The sequence below is a fragment of the Phocoena sinus genome, chromosome 6 (assembly GCF_008692025.1).
Source record: "Phocoena sinus isolate mPhoSin1 chromosome 6, mPhoSin1.pri, whole genome shotgun sequence".
NCBI classification, from domain to species: Eukaryota; Metazoa; Chordata; class Mammalia; order Artiodactyla; family Phocoenidae; genus Phocoena; species Phocoena sinus.
In genome coordinates, this window is record NC_045768.1 from 92,370,797 (window position 1) to 92,397,292 (window position 26,496).

The window sequence follows — 26,496 nt, forward strand, 5'->3', positions numbered from 1 at the left end:
TTCAGCTGTCTTTTTATGATTTTGTAGCCACAGAAATTCAGTATTCTTTCAAGTATTTAATCCCTTTGCATCATCATATGTGAACCTTGCTTCTCAGTGACTTTTATAAGAAATATGCTTTACCTGGTACTTTCCATCAGCACCAGCAGGGTAGATCTTACTTTCTAATACATTTATGTATTTTTATTTCAATTATGCTTCCTGTAAGGGGTAAAGAACTGGATTAATAAAAGAACTACTGGAAATGATCTCTCTCTTTCTCTCTTTCTCTTTCTTCCTTCCTCCTTCTTCCTTCTTCCCTCTCTCTCTCCCTTCCTTCTCTTTCTCCCTTCCTTTCTTTCTCCCTCCCTCCCTCCCTTTCTTTTTAAATAGAGGAGTTCTGCCTACTTGCATTTGTTGACATATGGACCGATTCCACCATTGTTGTTGGTGCATTTTTTGCTTTCTGCCACATGGCTCCTTTTGCATAGTATGAGCTGGTCACGTGGCTCTCACTGACTTGATGGTAACTTTCTTCAAATGAGTTATGAGGTAAAGAAATGCACAAATCTGTGCCACATTCTTCAAGGATCTACGTGTCTTATTGGAAAAAACTTACTGTTGGCATGCATCCCTTTATTTACACTAGTGGTTGTTAGAAAAGCATTGGTCTGGAGAAGTGCCTTTCAAACTGGTGGTGCCAATCGCTTTTGCCTTTCATTCAGCTGGTGCAGCTCCAAGAATGAGAGGGGGCCCCACCCTGAGGCCAGAATTTCTCAGGGCCCTGGGGACACAGCTTGGCAAAGGTGGGGCAACTGTGGGGACTGAGGGATGAAAGAAAAGATACAGAAAATGCATCTTCTTCGCCAACCACTCTCAACTTGGACTCATTCCCTCATCTAGTCTTTGGATCATCAGTGATATTACTTTGAAGTAGATTCTTAATGCTACCTGGAGGACACTATCAGGTGTGGATGATGGGGAAGAGACTGTTTCTTCAACTGTCTCTCACCTCACTCCTTGCCTGCACTGCTCAGATGTGTCCAGGATGTGTTGCCTCTCAAATCAACTGAAAAGTAATGTCTTTCTTTCAATTTTTGGCTGAAAATTCTTAAAACATAGACTAATTTTGACAAGAGCAACTCAGTGTGTTTGAAGGTAAGATTTCTCTTCATTGAGGCTGTTCAAAGCACAATGGAAAGGGAAGTGATGTTACTGATAGCACACTTGAATTCTTTCTTTTTAAATTAATTAATTTATTTTTGGCTGCATTGGATCTTCGTTGCTGTGTGCAGGCTTTCTTTAGTTGCAGTGAGTCAGGGCTACTCTTCACTGCAGTGCACGGACTTCTCATTGCAGTGGCTTCTCTTGTTGCGAAGCATGGCTCTAGGCGTGTGGGCTTCAGTAGTTGTGGCTCGCGGGCTCTAGAGCGCAGGCTCAGTAGTTGTGGCTCATAGGCTTAGTTGCTCCATGGCATGTGGGATATTCCTAGACCATGGCTCAAACCCATGTCCTCTGCTTTGGCAGGTGGATTCTTAACCACTGTGCTACCAGGGAAGCCCCACATGACAATTTTTTAACTGTTGTTGGGTTATTTTGACATTTTTGCAGCACCCTTTTAAAAAATGAAGTGACAGAAGCCACTATAGTTGGGATTCCTTAGAAAACAGAGTCTGCAGGGAGTTTTGAGGTGCCTTGTTGGGAACCATATGATGAAGGAGTGAGGGCAGAAGCACTGGACAGGGTGGAGCTGGGCTGTGATGTGGCTGTGACAGCAGCCTCAGTGGACCATGAGGAGTTTTGAGCTGGGATGGCATTGTTGAGCTGCCCCTCCATGAGTCAAGGAGTCCTGGTCTTGTGCTCTCCGGTGAGGGGATGTGACCTTGGGTAAGGTTGCATCCTATGCTGAGGGCAGTTCCAGAAGAGGGACTCAGCCAGGGAATGAGCTCCTTGGTCCTGAGGGGAGATCTGGGTGGCATACCAGTGTCCACCATGGCAGTTATTAAATCACTGATTTTCTCTTCTTCTTGAATATTGATCATAACAAAAGGAAAGGGAAGACTGGAAACCTCACCAGGCAAGGAGCCTCAAAGGGACAGGTCCATATGAGGTTCTGGCAGAGCCTGTCTTCCCAGTGAGGACTTGAGAAGGGTTCAGGGTAGCTACTAGATTTCCATGACCATCCCTGCCCCCTCCAGTTCCAGTGACAGAGGAACTCTTTTGTATTATAACTAATATCTACGTTGTCTCACCTGGACAGATCCTTTTCCACATTTTAAAAACAACAGTTTTATATGTAGTCTCACTGAATCCAGAATAAGAAACTATGATTTTAGCAGTTTATTACAATCTTGCTTTGATGTGCTCTGGGAGAGACTTGAGTGCTTTTTTTCTCTAGGCAATATACTTCTGACATATCAAGTTATATCTCTTCAAAATAGACTCTGGAGGAGAGAAAGCAAGTGAAAAAAAATGTTGTTGATTTGGAACTTCAGCAGATAGTATTGCTACAATCTTACATAAAGGTAGGTATTTGGCAGGAACTTAATTACCTTTTGATGCTTTGTGATTTTCTGGTTCTCAGATGGTTATTTTGAAGAAAAAAATTGATTTGTTTTATTGAGGTATAATTGACATTTAAAATTGTAAAGATAAAGTGTGCATCGTGGTGATTTGATATACGTATGCATTGTGAAAGGATTCTCCCCATCTAGTTCATTAATACATCCATCACTTCACATAATTAACATTTTTTTTTGGTAAGAACATTTAGGTTCTACTCCCATAGCAAATTTCAGTTATACAATACAGTGTTATCAACTATAGTCTCCATGTTATACATTAGATCCTCAGATCTTCTTCATCTTATAGCTGGAAGTTTGGACCATTTTACCAACCTCTCCCTATTTCCTCCACCCCCTAGCCCCTGGCAACCACCACTGCACTTTTTGTTTCTCTGAGCTTTTCTTTTTAATATTCCACATATAAATGATATCATGCAGTATTTGTCTTTCTCTGACTTATTTCACTTAGAATAAGCCCTCAAGTATCATCTCTGTTGTTGCAAATGGCAGGATTTTCTTTTTCCTCATGGCTGTATAATACTCCATTGTATATGTATACCACATCTTTTTAACCCATTCATCCAATGAGGGACACTTAGGTTGTTTTCATATCTTGGCTATTGTGAATAATGCTGCAATAAACACGGGGGTGCAGATATCTCTTCAAGATAGTGATTTCTTTTCCTCCAGATAAATACCTGGAAGTGGGATTGCTGGATCATATGGTGCTTCTATGTTTAATATTTTGAGGAATCTCCACACTGTTTTTCATAGTCGAGACACCAATTTACATTGCCACCAGCAGTGCACAAGGGTTTCCTTTTCTCTACATCCTTGTCAGCACTTGTTATCTCTTGTCTTTTTTATAATAGCCATCCTAACAGGTGTGAGGTGACATCTCATTGTGGATTTGATATTTGCATTTCCCTGATGATTAGTGATATTGAGGATCTTTTCTTGTACAGTTGGCCATCTGTACGTCTTTTTTGGAAAAATGTCTATTCAGGTCCTCTATCCATTTCTAAATCAGATTTTTTTTTGTTGTTGAGTTGCATGAGGTTTTTTTTGTTTTTTTTTTTTTTTTTTGCAGTACGCGGACTTCTCACTGCTGTGGCCTCTCCAGTTGCGGAGCACAGGCTCCGGACACGCAGGCTCAGCAGCCATGGCTCACGGGCCCAGCCACTCCATGGCATGTGGGATCTTCCCAGACCAGGACACGAACCCGTGTCCCCTGCATCGGCAGGCGGACTCTCAACCACTGCACCACCAGGGAAGCCCACATGAGTTCTTTTATATATCTTATCAGAGCTATCATTTGCAAATATTTTCTCGCATTTGGTAGGTTGCTTTTTGATTTTGTTGATGATTTCCTGTGCTGTGCAGAAGCTTTGTAGTTTGAGGTAATCTCACTTGATAATTTTTGCTTTTGTTGCCTTTGCTTCTGGTGTAATGGAGAAAAAAATTATTTAAGAAGAAAACTGATTCAGTTTAAAAAGTGAATTGCTGGGACTTCCCTGGTGGTGCAGTGGTTAAGAATCTACCTGCCAATGCAGGGGACACAGGTTTGACTCCTGGTCTGGGAAGATCCCACACACCGTGGAGCAACTAAGCCCGTGTGCCACAACTACCGAGCCCACGTGCCACAACTACTGAAGCCCGTGTGCCTAGAGCCTGTTCTCCGCAACAAGAGAAGCCACTGCAATGAGAAGCATGTGCACCATAATGAAGAGTAGCCCCTGCTCACCACAACTAGAGAAAATCCACGCTCAGCAACGAGGACCCAACACAGCCAAAAATAAATAAATAAATTAATTAATTAAAAAAAATTTTTTTAAGTGAATTGCTATTAACACTTGTCTTCTCTCTTTATGTCAACAGCAAAGAACACATATTGGTCTTTCAAAACCTTTAATATGATAAATAAAACCTATAAAATATCATAATTAAATCAATTCATTTAATGCTTCTTTTAATAGTCATCATTTATATTACTTTGCACATAAAGAATAACTTTAATCTAAAATTCTCAAAGTATTCAAGTAAGTTTCTCGATAAAAGAATATTTTGCAAGAAACTATACATTTCTTACTTTCCCTCATGCTTAGCTGAAATGGTGTGAGTCATTAAATTTGCTCTGCATATGCATGTCCCTATCACTTATCAGAGAACTTTCTAGAAGCTGACATCTGTTACCTGAGACAGCATGAATCCAGTCTTGCTGTGTCTCGTGTACCAGGGCCCGTACCACCTCTTTTGTTGCCCTGTATCCTTGGCAGTCCGATGTCAGAACCTTGCCTGGACTTGCTTCTGGGGGCAGTTCCTACAACGGCTTTGTAAATTAAAAGAATAATGAGTCAAAGGCTCTGTCCATGGACCTAGGAGAATCATGGAGGAGTGAGAGTGCATCCTCGGGCAGTACAGTGTTAAAGGTCCTCCCTGAGACTCCAGCCTTCCTCCGAGGATGAGGATATCACCATTCCTCTAGAGCAGGGCGGCCATCCAACTGCCTCCCAGGTCCCAGGGGCTGCAAATGAGTGGATGGGCCTGGGTGAACAGAGAGCTCATGTCCATCTGGGAAGGTGTCCTTTCCTGGACCTATGTAGTCCCTGCCATGCTGGAGGCTTGGAGCTGCTGATTTTTCTGGAGAAGCCAGAATCTAGACGTTTTTAATGTGAAACCTCTCAAATTTTACATGTTGGCAACTATTTACATTTTTCTCAAAAGCACAGTGTGAGCCAATGAAAATAGGTGTGAGGGTCCATGAGCCTACAGCATGCATTCTCCTCTAACCTCCTGTTGTCACTGTAGCTGAAGTGGGACAGAAAGAAGAGTGGCCCCTGCTTGGGAAGGGTTTCCCATCAACTGTGTGTCAGTAAGCACGTGGGACAGACACCCAACCTCAGCTCTGCCGGGAAACTGATGCAGAGATGAAGATTTTAGCCATCCTGCTGGCCAGACTTGTAACAGAATTAATTTTCTTTCTGTAATTTCAGATCATCAACTTAAAGTTGAGTCTCAATGAGAGTTTTTTTGAGTGGTTCATAAAATGCCTTGAAAATGTAAAGTATGGAAGGTCCTACAGTGGCCCTCAGAGAATCTACGGTCCAGATAGACTCACATTAGAATGCAGGCCAGGGCAGGCAACTCCACTGCCGGCACCGACAGCCGCTGGATTAGTGGATCCCTCCTGCATTTACCTGCTCTTTCCTTGTATTTCTACAGGCATTGGAGGTTCTTGTTATGTAGTTCCACCAGGGACAGAAGAAAATCAGGAAACATGTGGATGACCTTCTGTTCGCACGTGTAGAGAAAGGGAAAGATTTTCATCATCTTTCTGGCTCCAGCTCTGCATGCTGTTGAGGACCTTCACAAATGCACAGAGACGGTCCCAGCAGGACTCTCTCTATCTGCAACCACCCTGTTTGTTGTGGTGTAAAGTGATTGTCTCCTGTTCCCATATGACCGGTCCCTTTCCCAGTGTCACACAAGGTGCTTTTGCCATAGATCTGTCTTCCAATTATCTTCCAAGTAGGAACCAGTGAGCCAAGAGGGCCTACTAAGCAGATGTACTTTCCAAAATGACGCCTGCTGGCTGCCACGGTGTGGTGAAAATCAGAAGGCGAGAAAAAAGACTAAGGAAGGCTTATTCTCATCTCCTTACATTCAGTAAAATCCATTGTTAATTTCTCAGCATTTCTATGAACAGGAAAACTCCTAATAATTCTAAGTGTAACCTATTAGAATGATGGCAAAAAGATTTGAAATGGGTCAAGGCTATCTTACATCCTTTATCCTTGATAAAAACTTTCTTACTTGTCAAACATGTGAGTTAATCTTATTTCTATCTAGAAGAGTTGCCACACAACACCACCACAGAAGCTCTGATTACGTCATCTTTGCAAGGTTGAAATGGTGGAAGGTTTGCCTGGGTGAGAATCACATAGCCTGTCAGGAAATAAGCACATTCATACTTAACTGTCATACAAGTGCTTTCAGCTCTTTGCTCTTGGTATAAATTGACTCCAGAGTAATAGAGCAAATACCCTCCAATAAGACTAACTCTTTCCACACCACATTGCCATGAAGACTGGTAAGTGAGGGTGCCATATGTGTTTGGGAGCCTCCTGTTACAAAGGGTGTTCAACATAATTTGGCACCTGCCACTGAATCTAATATATGAATCTGTATCCCTTCAGATAAAGCTGGGTTATTTGCTGGGAGAGCCAGAAATAGGCAGAAAACTCTTACCTTCACATTACCAAGCAAACTAGGAGCAGATGAATTGTGAAGTCCTGTTAGAGAAATTTATTTTAAAAGACCATGTAAGTTTAAATAGTCAAGGCATTTTAAATAATTAAAATCCTTATTTTCTTCATCTCTTTAAAATATCTTGAGGCACTACTACTAATGATTTTCTGCTCAAGCCTATATATCAAGGTTATATTTCTGTGCACAGTAAGTTAACATGGGCATTATCCAAAGGGCATTTTCATTCCTGGGCCTGGGAATTTCAAAAACCAGGCACACAGATTGTACTGGAGTGTTTTAATAAATACTCTTAATGGGTCACAATAGAACAGAAACTGTTTTCAAAACCAATGTATAGGGACTTCCCTGGTGGTCCAGTGGTTAAAGTCTCCATGCTCCAAATACAGGGGGCCTGGGTTCCATCCCTGGTCAGGGAACTAGATCCCTGAATGCCGCAACTAACAGCCCACATACCACAACTAAAAAGATCTCGCGTGCTGCAACAAAGAGCCCAAGTGCTGCAACTAAGACCAGGTACAGCCAAATAAATAAAGAAAGAAAAACAACAACAAAAAACCCAATGTAGGGCTTCCCTGGTGGCACAGTGGTTGAGAGTCCACCTGCTGATGAAGGGGACATGTGTTCGTGCCCCAGTCTGGGAAGATCCCACATGCCGCGGAGTGGCTAGGCCCGTGAGCCATGGCCGCTGAGTCTGCGCATCCGGAGCCTGTGCTCCACAACGGGAGAGGCCACAACAGTGAGAGGCTCGCGTACCACACACACAAAAAAATCAACCCAAGTATAACGTGATCCAGATGATTCTCAGAGACAGGCTTCTGAGGACAATGTACCTCATATTGCTGTAGTGGAAAGTGTATAAATTATGCATTTTTTATTGGAATATTTGAATGTCAGTTAATAGAATCAAAGAAGAACCAACAGATGTAACAGGTATAGACAATTTCAAGAAATCATTCAAAAGAGTACAGCCTGGTTTCTTCTGCTTCCATGAGTTCTTCAAAATAGAACCTTTGGAAGGAGATTTCCTATCATAGTAATTTCTTACTAAATTTGGCTTGTTTTTGATAAAAATATAAACAACTTTTTTCTCTAGATTTCCTACTTGAATGCGTGAACTAGTTTTCTTACTGAAATCATTGCAACCAATTTTTAACCTCCAAAAGACACATTTGGATAACTTTTACATCACTTTTCTGTCTACAAACTTGTAAACATGTAAACTCATATTTTGTTTTTCAAATGTCTGTATAGAGGCTGCTTGTTTTTTTTTAAAGCTGGGAATATTATGAATATTAATACTCTTTTAGAGGGGTGTGAATTTCTAGGACTACATTTCTACTTTGCCTCAATTTCAAAGGGATGCAAGGGCAGGCATGTCTGGGGCACTGGCCACCACTCACCCTGCCTGGGAGAGCAAATGCCAGAAAGCATCATCTACTATCCCTACCTCTGGGGCCTCACCTTCCTAATGACTTGTTAGCTTCAAATTGTCTCCTACGCCTTGCCCAAAGGTCATTTGCATTGTAATTTACAGAATTCCAAGCAGGTGCCTCATGAAAATGTAATTAATTTCCCCCCAAGAAAATGTCCTTTTTTTTTTTTTTTTTTTTTGCGGTACTTGGGCCTCTTACTGTTGTGGCCTCTCCTGTTGCGGACCACAGGCTCCGGACGCTCAGGCTCAGCAGCCACGGCTCATGGGCCCAGCCGCTCCATGGCATGTGGGATCTTCCCGGACCAGGGCACGAACCCGTGTCCCCTGCATCGGTAGGCAGACTCACAACCACTGCGCCACCAGGGAAGCCCGAAAATGTCCATATTTAAATATACAATTAATAAAATATAGAGAGTCCCATTTTTGTGAATAATAGCATTTCCCTAGCTTTCATTCCATAATGAAGAGGAAGCTGGTTTTCTGAGGCTGTGAAATATCAGAGTGACAGTTCAAAGAATGTTTCATCTGACTGTAAGAATGAAATAGCAGAGAAATAAGCATGACAGATATGCAAGTAAGGATTTGGAATTTAGGTTGTATTAAGAGACTGAAATTTTATGATGACCATCCCAAACACCTAATGATTCCAGATGTTTGCCTTTAGACTTTATTTTTCAGTTTAGTTCTAATTCATCATTGTTTTGTTGTGTGTTGTGTTTTTTTGTGGCATGAGGAGAGAAGAATCTTTCTGAACAGGGTCCATGGTAGCGCCAGCAGGGTAGAAGCTGCCATGTAGAGTTGTATGTCAAGCCAATCAGAGCAGGAGTTGACCTGGTGGAACATTTTTCTGCTCTATTCTTAATGACCATTGGGAGCATCTTACTTTATTTCATATTAGCATAGGTTCTGAGAAGTCCTGCAAAAATAAACCAGTATAATCATTTTGTTGTTTCCTAAATCATCCTGTTGTTTCCTAAAGTTAGTTCCCTACAGTCTCACCCCTTTTTTATAGAACACTTTTGAACATCTCTTAGGACACTCATTTAAGAAAAATTAACCAGTATTATAAAGTATAATTTACATAAATGAAATATATCCCTTTTAAGGGTACCATTCAATGCATTTTGACAAACGCACACAGTTGCGATGCATTGTTCCAGTCCAGAGAGAGAACACTGCCATCACCACCAAAGTTTCCTTGTGTCCCTAGCAGTCCATCTCCACACACCCTCCCCCAGCACAGGACAACTACTAATCTGATCTCCATCACTGTGGAGCAATTTTCCCTGTCTTAGAACATTATATAAATGGAATCACACACACATGCTTCTTTGTGTCTGGCTTCTTTCCTACTGCATAATGTTTTTGAGATCTATTCATGTTGCTGTGTATCAGTAGTTGATCATTTCTACTGCTGAGTAGTATTGCATTATATCAATATTCCACTTTTGCTTTATCCATTTTCCTGTTGGTGGACTTTTGTGGATGCTTTTTTCAATATTTCTCTGTACTCTTGTACAAGAGTGGTCTGGAATTATTTTCATTAAAAATTTTAAATTATAATAATTATTTAAAATTTTAATTATAACAATTTAAATTTAGTGTTCAGTAACCTAGAGAGAGATTTTATGTGGAAGAGTAGATATTCTTATGGCAAAATCTCAAAAGTGTATAGTTTATCCATCCAATTTATTTGGTTATTTTCCCTGAAAAAGAATGAAAAATTTGTTTTCATATAGGCTTTTAAAAACACATAGGTGGTTTATATGAAAACATATCCTGGATAAGATAGTAAATTTTCAAAATATAAAATCAAAAGCCAAGTAGAGGAGTATGCAAATATGCCAACAGTAAAGGCCAAAGTAGTTATTGGGATTGAGCTTAAAGTTTGACTGGATTCTTTCTGGTAAGGATTCACACCAGAAACTTTATAAGCCACATGACTCTTGTTATGGTACACAAATGTTATCAATGAGCATGTATTATAAGGTTTCAAAACTGTGTGGATTTTTAATTCTTACATTTCTTTGCGAATTTTAACTAGAGCTCTGTTTGCTTTCTTGGAGACCACAAGGTTTTTACACGTATGTAGGCAGCAAAAAATTCTGAGGTAATAAGAGACGTGGAAGTGATTTTCTTCTTGCAAAAACTGACCTATTGACAGGCCAAGAGCTTGAAGGATTGGCACGTGGCCACTCCACTCTTAATTTTTCCCCACAATTAACCAAAAAATGTTTTGTTTTGTTTTTGTTTTTTCAGGTTAAGCATTCAGAAAAAAAGACTATAGAAAAATGAGAATTTAAATTTTATTTTTTATTCGTTTTTCACTTCAGACTGGTGGAAACATCACTGAAAATGTCTTTCACCTGCAGACTCAAAGGTTTCTTTTTATTATTTCTTCTTTTTTTCCTCCTGAGCATCCTGGGGCAATTTACATGGACTGTGACACTTCATAAGTAACACCCCTTATAACTAGCTTATAAATTGTACCCTAAGTAACCAAAACATACTATGGAGTAGAATTTAATGGTCATGACAGAATATGGTCACCCTTAATGGAAAAGATACTAAATGAATAAGGGCACTATTATTAAATAAACATCTCACATAATTACTGATTTTTAAACATTACGTTTAGTAATTTATCAACAAATGTAACAAATGCCCTCATGTTCTATCTTTCTTAATTAAAATGCTAGTATTTTTATTAGAATATATCCGAACTCTCCTAATCACAAGTGACAGAAACTTCAGTCCTACTGGGAGTGGCAATGCCTCAAGCGGTTGAGAAGTGGTTGATTCAGCGGTAGGTGGCGCCCCTGAGTCGGGGTACCCAGCCTCCTAGCAGGTCCTTGCTTTTGCTACCAGAATACAACTCCTTTTAGGTTCCAGGTAGTATGAGAGATTCTTCTTAGGCTCTTGCCAGATGGAGAGAGGGAGTTCTGCTTGTCCTGCAGGGCTAACCCATGTCCTCCTAGACCTCTCTCTGTGATCAAGGCAGTGGATGTACAGGGGCTTAACATAGCCAGGCCCTGGGCCTGGGGCTGGAAGCAGGGCCAGTGCCACTTGGTCACATGCCTGAGAGCAGAGGGCAGTCATCCCCCAAAGGGAGTCCCGCAGCCCTGCTCCTGGAAGGAGGAGAAAGTAGTACTGACCAGCAAATGAAAAATTCTCCTAAAATCAACCCAGAAATTTTGCGGCATTCTTAAGCTAAAATGTTCCTTGCACTGCCTTCCACAGTCCTGTGAGGTCATTCCAGCGGTCCTCCTGTTTCTCAGGATGACTTTGTCATGGCTGAGCTCTTACTTAATTTTTTTCTTTTTAAAATTATTTTTAGAATCAATTTAATTTTATTTTTTTAATTTTGTTTATTGTGATAAGAACACTTTACTTCGTGAGATCTATACTCTTAACAAATTTTTAAGTGCATAATACAATATTGTTATCTATAGGCACAACATTGTACAGCAAATCTCCAGAACTTATTCATCCTGCATAACTAACTCCTTATACTTTTTGAATGGTAACTCCCCATTTCCCCCTTCCCCCAGCTCCTGGCAACACTATTCCACTCTCTGCTTCTAAAATCTGACAACTCTAGGGACCTCATATAAGTGGACTCATACAATATTTGTCTTTCTGTGACTGGCTAACTCCATGTAGCATAATGTCCCCAAGATTCATCCATGCTGTAGCATATGGACAGATTTCCTTCTTTTTAAGGCTGAATAATATTCTATTTTATATATACACAACATCTTCTTTATCCATTTATCTGTCAATGGACTTTACGGTGGTTTCCACATCTTGGCTCTTGTGGCCACACTTTCTTTTCTTCTCTACAGATGGATGAGCTGTAGTCCAGGCAGATGTAACCACTTCTTGGTTGCTTGTAGCAACAATTTAGTGAATATTTGAATGTTCGTGGATCTCAGCATTTCTGAATCCTTCCTCCCCTGCAAAGCTCTTTCCAACAAAGCTGGGCTCAGATGTGACCCAAATATGCCCCATCCCATGTAGCGCTCTGACTTGAGGCTTCGCGCAGACGTGGACACACCTCTCATTTTAGAGTCTCCAAGGTGTGGCTGAATATGCCCACCCAGACTTTCTGAACTGGGAAACCTGATAGCTTTGCAGCTTCAGAGAAATGGAATGTAAATATTTTCTCTTGCCTCCTGAGAGGATAAGAAAATAAAGCCTTCACCATTATCAAGGAAAAGAGCACTGGATTTAATAGGTTGTAAAAAGATCTTTGAGGATTAGGGACATTTAGAGTTTCAGAATGTGGGGTAGAGGACGTCCCTGTGGGAGACAAGAAGAAAGAAGCATCTCCCTGAAATGGAGGAACAGTCAGAGGAGGGATGTGGACGGAGAGCGACAAGGCTTTCCTCTGGCAGTGCGGCCTCGCCCCTCCCAGACCTCAGAACCTCATGTTCCACCTGACTATCCCACATGGTACCCCACGTGGTGAATGTCCCAGGACACCCACAAACCCAAGAAAAGAGAAGTACAGGATATGCAGTGCTGTGATGGTGGGGAAGCCCCATGTTTCCGGTCCCACTTAGAATAAAGCTGGGAGCCTCACTGTGGTCCACACAGTGCTCCATGAACTGGCTTCCACCTGGTCTCCCATCACCCAGACCTCACACACTTACTGATCTCTTGTACTTCTACCTCAGGACCTTTGCATTTGCTGTTCCCTTGGATCTTTCACCAGGATCTCTGCATTTGCTGTATCCACACGACCCAGTGCCTACACTGTCTTCAGAAATAAACTAACAGAGAGAGGCCCTTCATAACTATCTGATATAAAAGAATACCCCCATCACTCTCTATCACTTTATTTTGCTCAATTTTTCTTTGATATCATACCCTGATATGTTATTAAATAAGAATATAGGGCTCAGAAAATAAAGGATTTTTCTGTTTAAGTCTGTTATTTCTGCAATGTCTTAAAAGGTGCCTGATGTTCAGTGGAACATCATACTTAATTAATAGTAAACTGAGGGAAGAGCTTTTTCCTCCCATCCATTACCCCAGGCCACGTGTGAACTGAGCAAATGGGAGAGAATGCAATGGTCTGAGGCAGCAGCAGATGGCACTATAAAGACAATATGTGTGAACCTAAAACTGCTCTAAAATTTTTTTATTAAAAAAACAAAAAGAAAGGCTGAGTACTAAATTTTGGACAAAATCAAGAGTCTGTAGGGACTGCTGGTTTTGTAAAAAGAGAGTGACACTTGCTATATGACTTAACCACCATCACCCTCTTCTGCCTCTCACCACTGAAGTGCAGGAAATCCTAGTGTGAAAAGGTTAGTGCCAGTGACCAGGAAAGCTGAGCCGCCTGATTTCCCACACTCGCTTCAAAGGGGGAGGATGTCTCATAACGTCGTCAGCCTCTTGCCTGGATACTCCATGAGGAAAAATCTAACACATTTGAAAGGGGTCATCTTAAAGAGGTCTTGTTCTAAGAACAAGCCATTGGGAATGTGGATGGCACAGGACCTTAGTGTCCTTCTAATGACAAAGATGTTTCTATCTTGATTCATTTTTTTAAACTTTTCTTTTTATGGCTAGTCCCCTTTGGGGATACAGTGAGGGAATGTGTGTTTGGGACTAGGCTATTTTCTTCTGTAAATTTTTTTTTTTTTTTTTACAAAAACAAAGTTTTTTTACATTGTTTTATAGTATCTCGAAATAACTTTGTGTGCTCTTTTTCCAAATGCAGAATGATGCAGGTGTGTATTAGTCAGTGTTCTCCAGAGAAACAGAACCAATAGGATGTGTATATGGAGAGAAAGTGATTTATTGTAAGGAATTGGCTCATGTGATTATGGAGAATGACAAGTTCAAATCTTCAGTGGGGGCTGGCAGGCTGGAGACCTAGGAGAGCTGATGTTGCAGATGAAGTCTGAAGATCATCTTCTGGAGAATCTCCTCTTTCTTGGGGGAAGCTGGACTTTTTATTCTATTCAGGCCCTCAACTGATTGGACAAGGCCCACCCACATTAGGGAGGCCAATCTGTTTTACTTAGTCTATTGATTTAAATGTTAAACTCATCCAAAAACACCCTGAGACACACATCCAGAATAATGTTCAACCAAATATTTGGGCTCCCCTTGGCCCAGCCAAGTTTACACATAAAATTAAGCATCACAAGGTGGGAGCGAGGGACACACAGACTCATCTTTTGATTAGAAAAAACTCACCTCGAGTGCATCACTTCTCTGAAAGCCTCTGGATGGTTTGCTCCCAAAAAGTAAATGTGTAAAGCAACAAAAATAAATACACAGGATCTTGAAAACAAGGAACTGAAAAAGAGTCAAATCCTTTTCACCAGTAAGACAAGGTAAGTGATATCTGGAGTGGAAAAATCAAGAAATAGCAATACAGGCACATTATTTGGCAATATGGAAGTAAATACGAAAAGAATGAGCAAATAGAGCTGAAATGACCTGCCTCTGCAAGGGTGACCAGTGATACAGATTCACCCAGGGCTCTCCCAATTTTAGCACCCATTCAAGCCCATGAGACTGGCAAAATATTTTAAAGGAATTTAAAATATCAAGTGATGTTACCAAATGTAAAATAGATAGCTAGTGGGAAGCAGCTGCATAGCACAGGGAGATCAGCTTGGTGCTTTGTGACCACCTAGAGGGGTGGGATAGGGAGGGTGGGAGGGAGACTCAAGAGCGAGGAGATATGGGGATATATGTATATGTATAGCTGATTCACTTTGTTATAAAGCAGAAACTAACACACAATTGTAAAGCAATTATATTCCAATAAAGATGTAAAAAAAATATATATATCAAGTGATGACTAGGCCCCAAAGAAGCAGAAATTCTTATCTTGCTAGTGGAAGAATAAATTGGCAGAGCCACACGAGAGTAGCTGGGCAATATCTGGAAGAATTAGAAATGTCCTTCCTTACGGCCAAAAAGCCCCCCAAAAAACCCAAAACCCCCCAAACTCTTTCGCACATATGCAGCAAAGTACAAAAATATATTCATAACATAGCACTATTCATAAGGGGAAAATAAAACCCTGGAAACATCCAAAAATGTCTAGAATGAGGATTAAATGAATAAATTATACAATAGAATATTACAGTGGATAAGATAAATGACCTAGAGCCATATGTATTAATGTGTATACATCTTTAAAAAATAAAATTGATAACAAATGCAGTTTCAAAGTGAAACATAAGCTGGAATACCATTTATGTAAATTTTAAAGTAAACTTTTTATTGAAGTATGTGTAACTATATGTGTAACTATTAAACCATGCAAAATAATGTTTTGCAAACAAACAAGATTAGCCTACAAGAAAACATACCAAATGCAGGGTAATGACTACTTATTACTCTGATAATGGAACTGGGGGGGGGGGAATGGGGCTCAGAAAACCAAAAAGGGTGATTTCAACTTTATCTCCAGTGCTTTCAGGTTAAAGAGAAAAAGACCTAAAATAAAATGTCTAGATTGGTTTTTCTGTGTAATGGGTACAAAGGTGTTTATGATATTATTCTCTGTAACCCCCTGTAATTTTTAATGTCTCAAAATTTAAAAACTTGAATATGAAATATTTACTATGAGATCTCTCAAAAAGGTGAGACTATAAAAAGTTAGTAAGCTTTTTTGTTTGGATAAGTTTTCTCTCTGGAGAGAAAGGATGAGTTAATTAATCCCAAATCAAACAATGTTAAATAACTAGTCTTTAAGAGCTGAGAAAATAATATATTCTGATGCTGAGCACATTAGGTTGGATTCCTCAGAAGCAATGCCTGAGTCAATGGTGAGTAGGTAAGTTATTTTGAGAAATGATTCCAGAGAGCAGAAGTAGAGGACTGTGGAGACTGACACAGGAAAGGAAGGAAAGACAACACAAGGGTGAATTCTCAAGCCACTCGTCGCGGTGGGCAACGAGGACCAGGTTCCGCCACAACTGTCTGTGGAGCAGTGGGAAATGACTCCGGGAAGTGTCTCCATCAGCACCTGTTGCTCAGTGACCAAAGGCTGTCCCAAGAGATGACAGCACCCTCACATTCCATGGGTGCCGGGGGGGTGCCCACGGTGTCCAAAAGGCCCTGGTCAGAAGCTAGAGATAAACCACGAGGTGGAGCAGAGTGCTGCCAGGTGTTCCGTGCATGGAGCTTGTTGCTGCATCAGTTACTGGAGGAAAATGCAGGCGGAGTGTATATGAGAGAGGCAGGCACGTCGAGTGCCTGATCCGGGGAGAACATTTTCATTTGCGCAAGGTAACAACCAACCTACACTCATATAGTAAGGATGGAAGTCAGACATTGGAAAATACTCCCAGGCTTAAAGGATATGAGCTCCAACAAGAATTAGTAAGGAAGGAAGGATGGCTGACTTCCCTGGAGACTTTATTGGAAAGGTACCAGAAGGATCTCTCCACAGTGATAGACCTGAATGGAAGAAGGAGGATGTCTGAGACAATTTCTTGACAAGCCAATCATTTTGAGACTTTAGTTCTAATTGTAGATTCTCTTTTCCTTCTCTCCCTTCCCCTCTCTCCCTCTCTTCCTTCCTTCTTTCCTTCCTTTTCATCCCCACAAATCTCTTCAGTCCATTTAGTCCATCATAGTCATCTTTTCTAAGTTGTATTTTGAATCCTATTCAATTTAAACTCATATTTATAACAGAAAGTAGGTTGATATCTAGATATTCTTAATAAATAATTTGAGACAGGGAAGGCAGATATTTAATCTGATTCCTTCACCAAGTGGTACTAAAAAAATTGAGTTTTCCTTATTTTCAGCACTGAAATGCTTTAATGGGAAATCCATTCCTTTTATAATTATAAACAATGCGATTTTGGTCCCTTTATTTACCAAAGTTAAATAAACATTTTTAATATCTATAGTGTAGTGTTTTTCTTTTAAAAAATAAGTTTGCAGAAAAAAAAAAAGTTTATTTTTTAGGCATTTAAAAAAGTTATACAAATTTACATTGTAAGCTTCTCCTCTCCCTTTTCTGTGCTCTCCCTTCACTGCCCCAAGTAAAATCTGTCTTTGGCTTTTCCTTCTTTATCCCCACCAACATAATATAACATCATTAAAATATTTTAATTGCAGTATAGTTAATGTACACTATTATATAAGTTACAGGTGTACAATACAGTGATTCACAATTTTTAAAGGTTATATTCCATTTACAGTTATAATATATTGGCTATATTCCCTATGTTGTACAATATATCCTTGTAGCTTATTTATTTTGTACCTAATACTTTATACCTCTTAACTCTCTACCAGTATCTTGTCCCTCCCCCTTTCTTTTCCCTACTGGTAAACACTAGTTTGTTCTCTATATCTGTGAGTCTGTTTCTTTTGTGTTGTATTCACTCATTTATTTTTTAGATTCCACATATAAGTGATATCATACAGTTTTTGTCTTTCTCTGTCTGATTTATTTCATTCAGCACAATGCCCTCCAAGTCCATCTATGTTGCTGCAAATGGCAAAGTTTCATTCCTTTTTTTATGGCTGGGTAATATTCCATTGTATGTACATACCACATCTTCTTTACCCATTTGTCTGTTGATGGACACAGGTTACTTCCATACCTTCATTATTGTAAATAGTGCTGCTATGAACATTGGGGTCCATGTATCTTTTCGAGTTAGTGTTTTTGGTTTTTTTTGGATGAATAGGTAGAAGTGGAATTGCTGAGTCATATGGTAGTTCTATTTTTAGTTTTTTGAGAAACCTCCATACTATTTTCCATAGAGGCTACACTAATTTACATTCTCACCAACAGTGTATGAGTGTTCCCTTTTCTCCACATCTTCGCTATCATTTGTTCTTTGTCTTCTTTTTGATGATAGCCATTCTGACAGAAGTGAGGTGATATCTCATTGTGGTTTTCATTTGCAGTTCTCTGATGATTAATGATATTGAGCACCTTTTCATGTGCCTGTTGGCCACCTGTATGTTTTCTCTGGAAAAGATGTCTAGTTAGGTCTTCTGCCTATTTTAAAAATTGGGTTGTTTGTTTTTTTGATGTTGAGTTGTATGAGCTGTTTACATATTTTTGATATTAACCCCTTCTTGGTCATATCATTTGAAAATATTTTCCCCCATTCAGTAGGTTGTCTTTTCATTTTGTCAGTAGTTTCCTTTGTTGTGCAAAAGCTTTTAAGTTTGATTAGGTCCCTTTTGTTTATTTTTGCTTTTATTTCCTTTGCTTTAGGAGACTGAGTGAAAAAAATACTGCTACAATTTATGTCAAAGACTGTTTGGCCTATGTTTTTTTCCAGGAGTTTTATAGTTTCTGGTTTTACATTTAGGTCTTTAATCCATTTCAAGTTTAGTTTTGTATATGAAGTTAAAGAACATCCTAATTTCATTATTTTATATGTAGCTGTTCAGTTTTCCCTGCACCACTCATTGAAGACACTGTCTTTTCTCCACTGTATATTCTTGCCTCCTTTGTCATAGATTAATTGACCAAAGTGCATGGGTTTATTTCTGAGGTCTCTATTCTGTTCTGTGTTTTTGTGCCAGTACCATACTGTTTTGATATTGCAGCTTTGTAGTATAGTCTGAAGTCAGGGCGAAAGATTCCTCCAGCTCTGTTCTTCTTTCTCAAGATTGTTTTGGCTATTTGGGGTCCTTTGTGTTTCCATACAAATTTTAAAATTATTAGTTTTAGTTCTGTGAAAAATGCCATTGATATTTTGAGAGGGATTGCATTGAATCTGTAGATTGCCTTGGGTAGTATGGTCATTTTAACAACAATAATTTCTTCCAATCCAAGAACACTGTATATCTTTCCATCTGTTTGTGTTGTCTTCAATTTCTTTCATCAGTGTCTTATAGTTTTCACGTCTTTTACCTCCTTAGGTAGGTTTATTCTTTTTGATGTGATGGTAAGTGGGATTGTTTCCTTGATTTCTTTGTTAGTTTGTTGTTATTGTATAGAAATGTCACAGATTTCTGTATATTAATTTTGTATCCTACAGCTTTACTGAATTCATTTATGAGCTGTAGTAATATTCTGATGTCATCTTTAGGATTTTCTATGTATAGTAGCATGTCAACTGCAAACACTGACAGTTTTATTTCTTCCTTTCCAATTTGGATTCCTTTTATTTCTTTTTCTTGTCTGATTGCTATGACTAGGACTTCTGATACTATGTTGAATAAAGTTGGGTTAGTGCTGGCCTACTGGCTGGCAGAGCTGGGTCCAGGAGTCTGCTTGCAGGCCCCAGGGATCCTAGAGCTGGTGTTGGATCTTTGGCAAGGGGGAGGGGGTGTTGTTCCTGACACAGCTGGGGATGGGGTCTGGGGTGTCCTGAAGCTTGTATTGGCCTGTTAGCAGGTGCAACTGGGGCCCAGTCCCAGGGCAGGGTTTAGCCTGCTGGTGGACAGGCCAGGTCCTCAGGCTGTGGGATTGTGATTTTTCTTGGGTGTGGTGTCTTCCGCCTCATAAGTGAAGCTGGTCCTGAGACTAGAGCAGGATCCCTAGAGGTCAGGGCCAGAGCCCAGGAGATTGGGGCTAATACCTGCCCACTGGTGGGTGGAGCTGGGTTCTGGGCCCTCTGGTGGGCAGGGCTGTGTATAGAGGCAGCTGTGGACTCAGGGAATCTTAAGGCAGCCTGTTTGCTGGTGGGTGGGGCTGTGTCCCTACCCAGTTAGTTGTTTGGCTTTAGACATCTCAGCTCTGATGCCTTCAGGCCAGAGTGGGAGTGGGTCCTGGGGCCAGTAAGCTAGATGGAGCATTCCAAATTGGGGCTTGCTAGCACCAGTGTCCATGTGGCAGAAGGAGCTCCCCAAATGGCTGCCACCAGTATCCATGTCCCCAGGGTGACCTCCAGTTGCCTCCTGCCTTTCACAGAGACTCTTCAAGATTAGCATGTAGGTCTGACCCAGGATCCTATCAAATTACTGCTTCTTTCCTGAGTACTGGAGCATGTGAAACTTTGTGTGCCCCCTTAAGAGTAAAGTCCCTCTGGGACTCCTGAAGGTAATCCCCATTGGCCTTCAAAGTCAAACACTCTGGGGGCGGCTCATAGTCCCAGTGCAAGACCCCTGGGCTGGGAACCTGGACATGGGGCTCAGATCGCTCACTCCTTGGGGAGAACTTCTGTAATTATAATTATTCTCTGGCTTGTGGGTTGCCCACCCTGGCGTATGGGACTTGACTATATCACATCTCTGCCTGTTCTACTTGTTTCATTGTGGTTCCTTCTTTATATCTTTAGTTGTAGAAGGTCTTTTCTGGTAGGTTTCAGTCTTTTTCTTAGATGTCTGTTCTGCAAATAGTAGTGATTTTGGTGTGCCCACGAGAGGAGGTGAGCTCAGGGTCTATCTACTCTGCCATCTTCTCTCTGGTGTGGTTTTTAATCATACATGATTTCACAACATTTTCCACATGCTAAACTGTCTCAACTTACCTAATTTAGGTACATTTGGGAACTTTTCATGAATTTTATTTATGAATATGTATATATGAATTTATTTATGAATATGTATATATTGTTTAAATATCATCATAATCTACAGGGTTTGAAATGGTATGTGGGCGTAAGGGCTGTGTTGATAGTCTATGGTCATAAACGTATACACATTCAAACTCATTAAAAAAGCATTCTGGGGGGACCTTGAAGATGGCGGAAGAGTAAGACGCGGAGATCGCCTTCCTCCCCACGGATACACCAGAAATACATCCACACGTGGAACAACTCCTACAGAACTCCTACTGAAGGCTGGCAGAAGACCTCAGACCTCCCAAAAGGCAAGAAACTCCCCACGTAACTGGGTAGGGCAAAAGAAAAAACAGAGACAAAAGAATAAGGACGGCACCTGCACCAGTGGGAGGGAGCTGTGAAGGAGGAAAAGTTTCCACACACTAGGAAGCCCCTCCGCGGGAGGAGACTGCGGGAGGCAGAGGGGGGAGTTTCGGGACCGCGGAGTAGTGCACAGCGACGGGTGCGGAGGGCAAAGCGGGGAGATTCCTGCACAGACGATCGGTGCTGACCGGCACTCACCAGCCTGAGTGGCTTGTCTGCTCACCCGCCGGGGCGGGCGGGGCTGCGAGCTGAGGCTCGGGTTTTGGTTTTGGACGGAGCTCAGGGAGAGGACTGGGGTTGGCGGCTTGAACATAGCCTGAAGGGGTTAGTGCACCACGACTAGCCGGGAGGGAGTTCGGGGAAAAGCCTGCACCGGCCGAAGAGGCAAGAGACTTTTTCTTCCCTCTTTGTCTCCTGGTGCGCGAGGAGAGGGGTTTAAGAGCGCTGCTTAAAGGAACTCCAGAGACGGGCGCGAGCCGCGGCTGAGGGCGCGAGCCCCCGAGACGGGCGCGAGCCGCGGCTGAAAGCGCAAACCCCAGAGACGGGCGCGAGCCGCGGCTGAGGGCGCGAGCCCCCGAGACGGGCGCAAGCCGCGGCTGAAAGCGCAAATCCCAGAGACGGGCGCGAGCCGCGGCTAAAACCGCGGACCCCAGAGACGGGCGGGAGACGCTAAGGCTGCTGCTGCCGCCACCAAGGGGCCTGTGTGCGAGCACAGGTCACTCTCCACACCCCTCTTCCGCGGAGCCTGTGCAGCCCGCCACTGCCAGGTTCCCGGGATCCAGGGACAACTTCCCCGGGAGTACGCACGGCGGGTCTCAGGCTGGTGCAACGTCACGCCGGCCTCTGCCGCAACGTCACGCTGCCTCTGCAGCTGCAGGCCCGCCCCGCACGTAGTGCCCCTCCTACCCCCATCCCCCAACCCCCGGCCTGAGTGAGCCGGAGGCCCCGAATCAGCGGCTCCTTTAACCCCGTCTTGGCTGAGCGAAAAAACAGACGCCCTCCAGCGACCTACACGCAGAGGCAGGGCCAAATCCAAAGCTGAGCTCCTGTGAGCTGTGAAAACAAAGAAGAGAAAGGGAAATCTCTCCCAGCAGCCACAGAAGCAGCGGATTAAAGCTCCACAATCAACTTGATATACCCTGCATCTGTGGAATACCTGAATAGACAAGGAATGATCCCAAATTGAAGAGGTGGAATTTAGGAGCGAAATCTATGATTTTTTTCCCTTTTCCTCTTTTTGTGAATGTGTACGTGTATGCTCCTGTGTGACATCTAGTCTGTATACTCTAGCTTCCACCATTTGTCCTAGGGCTCTATCCGTCCATGACTTTTTTTTTAAAATTCTTTTAATTAATAATTAAGTTTAATTGTAATAACTTTATTATACTTTACCTTCGTTCTTTCTTTCTTTCCTTCCTTCCCTCCCTCCTTTAGACAACGAATCACCCCAAATTGAGGAGGTGGTCTCAGGGAGCAGGATTTATGATTTTTCCCCCTTTACCTCTTTTTGTGAAGGTGTATGTGTATGCTTCTGTGTAAGATTTTCTCTGTATAGCTTTGCTTCCAACATTTGTCCTAAGGTTCTATCCGTCCCTTTTTTTTTTTTCTAAATATTTTTTAATTCAATAACTATATTATACTTTATTTTATTTTTACTGTATCATCTTTCTTTCTGTCTTTTTTTCCTTCTTTCCCTCCTTCCTTCCTTCCTCCCTCTCTCCCTCCCTCCCTCCTTTCTTTCCTTCTTTGCTTCTTTCTTCCTTCCTTCCTTTCCTCCTTTCCTTCTTTCTTTCCTCATACTTCTACTAATTCTCTCTACTTTTTCTCCCTTTTATTCTGAGCCGTGTGGATGAAAGGCTCTTGGTGCTCCAGCCAGGAGTCAGGGCTCTGCCTCTGAGGTAGGAGAGCCAACTTCAGGTCACTGGTCAACAAGAGACCTCCCAGCTCCACATAATATTAAACAGCGGAAATCTCCCAGAGACCTCCATCTTAACACCAGCACCCAGCTTCACTCAACGACCAGCAAGCCACAGTGCTGGACAACCTATGCCAAACAACTAGCAAAACAGGAACACAACCCCACCCATTAGCAGAGAGGCTGCCTAAAATCATAATAAGGCCACAGACACCCCAAAACACACCACCAGACGTGAACCTGCCCACTAGAGAGACAAGATCCAGCCTCATCCAGCACAACACAGGCACTAGTCCCCTCCACCAGGAAGCCTACACAACCCACTGAAACAACCTTAGCCACTGGAGACAGACATCAAAAACAACGGGAACTACGAACCTGCAGCCTGCAAAAAGGAGACCCCAAACACAGTAAGATAAGCAAAATGAGAAGACAGAAAAACACACAGCAGATGAAGGAGCAAGATAAAAACCCACCAGACCTAACAAATGAAGAGGAAATAGGCAATCTACCTGAAAAAGAATTCAGAATAATGATAGTAAGGATGATCCGAAATCTTGGAAGTAGAATGGACAAAATGCAAGAAACAGTTAACAAGGACCTACAAGAACTAAAGATGAAACAAGCAACGATGAACAATGCAATAAATGAAATTAAAATCACTCTAGATAGGATCAATAGCAGAATAACTGAGGCAGAAGAACGGATAAGTGACCTGGAAGATAAAGTAGTGGAAATAACTACTGCAGAGCAGAATAAAGAAAAAAGAATGAAAAGAACTGAGGACAGTCTCAGAGACCTCTGGGACAACATGAAACGCACCAACATTCGAATTATAGGGGTTCCAGAAGAAGAAGAAAGAAAGAAAGGGACTGAGAAAATATTTGAAGAGATTATAGTTGAAAACTTCCCTAATATGGGAAAGGAAATAGTTAATCAAGTCCAGGAAGCACAGAGGGTCCCATACAGGATAAATACAAGGAGAAACACGCCAAGACACATATTAATCAAACTGTCAAAAATTAAATACAAAGAAAGCATATTAAAAGCAGCAAGGGAGAAACAACAAATAACACACAAGGGAATCCCCATAAGGTTAACAGCGGACCTCTCAGCAGAAACCCTACAAGCCAGAAGGGAGTGGCAGGATATACTGAAAGTGATGAAGGAGAATAGCCTGAAACCAAGACTACTCTACCCAGCAAGGATCTCATTCACATTTGATGGAGAAATTAAAACCTTTACAGACAAGCAAAAGCTGAGAGAGTTCAGCACCACCAAACCAGCTTTACAACAAATGCTAAAGGAACTTCTCTAGACACGAAACACAAGAGAAGGAAATGACCTATAGTAGCGAACCCAAAACGATATATAAAATGGAAATAGGAACATACATATCAATAATTACCTTAAATGTAAATGGACTAAATGCTCCCACCAAAAGACACAGATTGGCTGAATGGATACAAAAACAAGACCCTTATATATGCTGTCTACAAGAGACCCACTTCAGAACTAGAGACACATACAGACTGAAAGTAAGGGGATGGAAAAAGATATTCCATGCAAATGGAAACCAAAAGAAAGCTGGAGTAGCAATTCTCATATCAGACAAAATAGACTTTAAAATAAGGACTATTAAAAGGGACAAAGAAGGACACTACATAATGATCAAGGGATCGATCCAAGAAGAAGATATAACAATTGTAAATATTTATGCACCCAACATAGGAGCACCTCAATACATAAGGCAAATACTAACAACCATAAAAGGGGAGATCAACAGTAACACATTCATAGTAGGGGACTTTAACACCCCACTTTCACCCATGGACAGATCATCCAAAATGAAAATAAATAAGGAAACACAAGCTTTAAATGATACATTAAACAAGATGGACTTAATTGATATTTATAGGACACTCCATCCAAAAACAACAGAATACACATTTTTCTCAAGTGCTCATGGAACATTCTCCAGGATAGATCATATCTTGGGTCACAAATCAAGCCTTGGTAAATTTAAGAAAACTGAAATTGTATCAAGTATCTTTTCCGACCACAACGCCATGAGACTAGATATCAATTACAGGAAAAGATCTGTAAAAAATACAAACACATGGAGGCTAAACAATACACTACTTAATAATGAAGTGATCACTGAAGAAATCAAAGAGGAAATAAAAAAATACCTAGAAACAAATGACAATGGAGACACAACGACCCAAAACCTATGGGATGCAGCAAAAGCAGTTCTAAGGGGGAAGTTTATAGCAATACAAGCCCACCTTAAGAAGCAGGAAACATCTCGAATAAACAACCTAACCTTGCACCTCAAGCAATTAGAGAAAGAAGAACAAAAAAACCCCAAAGCTAGCAGAAGGAAAGAAATCATAAAAATCAGATCAGAAATAAATGAAAAAGAAATGAAGGAAACAATAGCAAAGATCAATAAAACTAAAAGCTGGTTCTTTGAGAAGATAAACAAAATAGATAAACCACTAGCCAGACTCATCAAGAAAAAAAGGGAGAAGACTCAAATCAATAGAATTAGAAATGAAAAAGGAGAAGTAACAACTGACACTGCAGAAATAAAAAAAATCATGAGAGATTACTACAAGCAACTCTATGCCAATAAAATGGACAATCTGGAAGAAATGGACAAATTCTTAGAAATGCACAACCTGCCAAGACTGAATCAGGAAGAAATAGAAAATATGAACAGACCAATCACAAGCACTGAAATTGAAACTGTGATTAAAAACCTTCCAACAAACAAAAGCCCAGGACCAGATGGCTTCACAGGTGAATTCGATCAAACGTTTAGAGAAGAGCTAACACCTATCCTTCTCAAACTCTTCCAAAATATAGCAGAGGGAGGAACACTCCCAAATTCCTTCTACGAAGCCACCATCACCTTGATACCAAAACCAGACAAGGATGTCACAAAGAAAGAAAACTACAGGCCAATATCACTGATGAACATAGATGCAAAAATCCTCAACAAAATACTAGCAAACAGAATCCAACAGCACATTAAAAGGATCATACACCATGATCAAGTGGGGTTTATTCCAGGAATGCAAGGATTCTTCAATATACGCAAATCTATCAATGTGATAAACTATATTAACAAATTGAAGGAGAAAAACCATATGATCATCTCAATAGATGCAGAGAAAGCTTTCGACAAAATTCAACACCCATTTATGATAAAAACCCTCCAGAAAGTAGGCATAGAGGGAACTTTCCTAAACATAATAAAAGCCATATATGACAAGCCCACAGCAAACATCATCCTCAATGGTGAAAAACTGAAAGCATTTCCACTAAAATCAGGAACAAGACAAGGTTGCCCACTCTCACCACTCTTATTCAACATAGTTTTGGAAGTTTTAGCCACAGCAATCAGAGAAGAAAAGGAAATAAAAGGAATCCAAATTGGAAAAGAAGAAGTAAAGCTGTCACTGTTTGCAGATGACATGATACTATACATAGAGAATCCTAAAGATG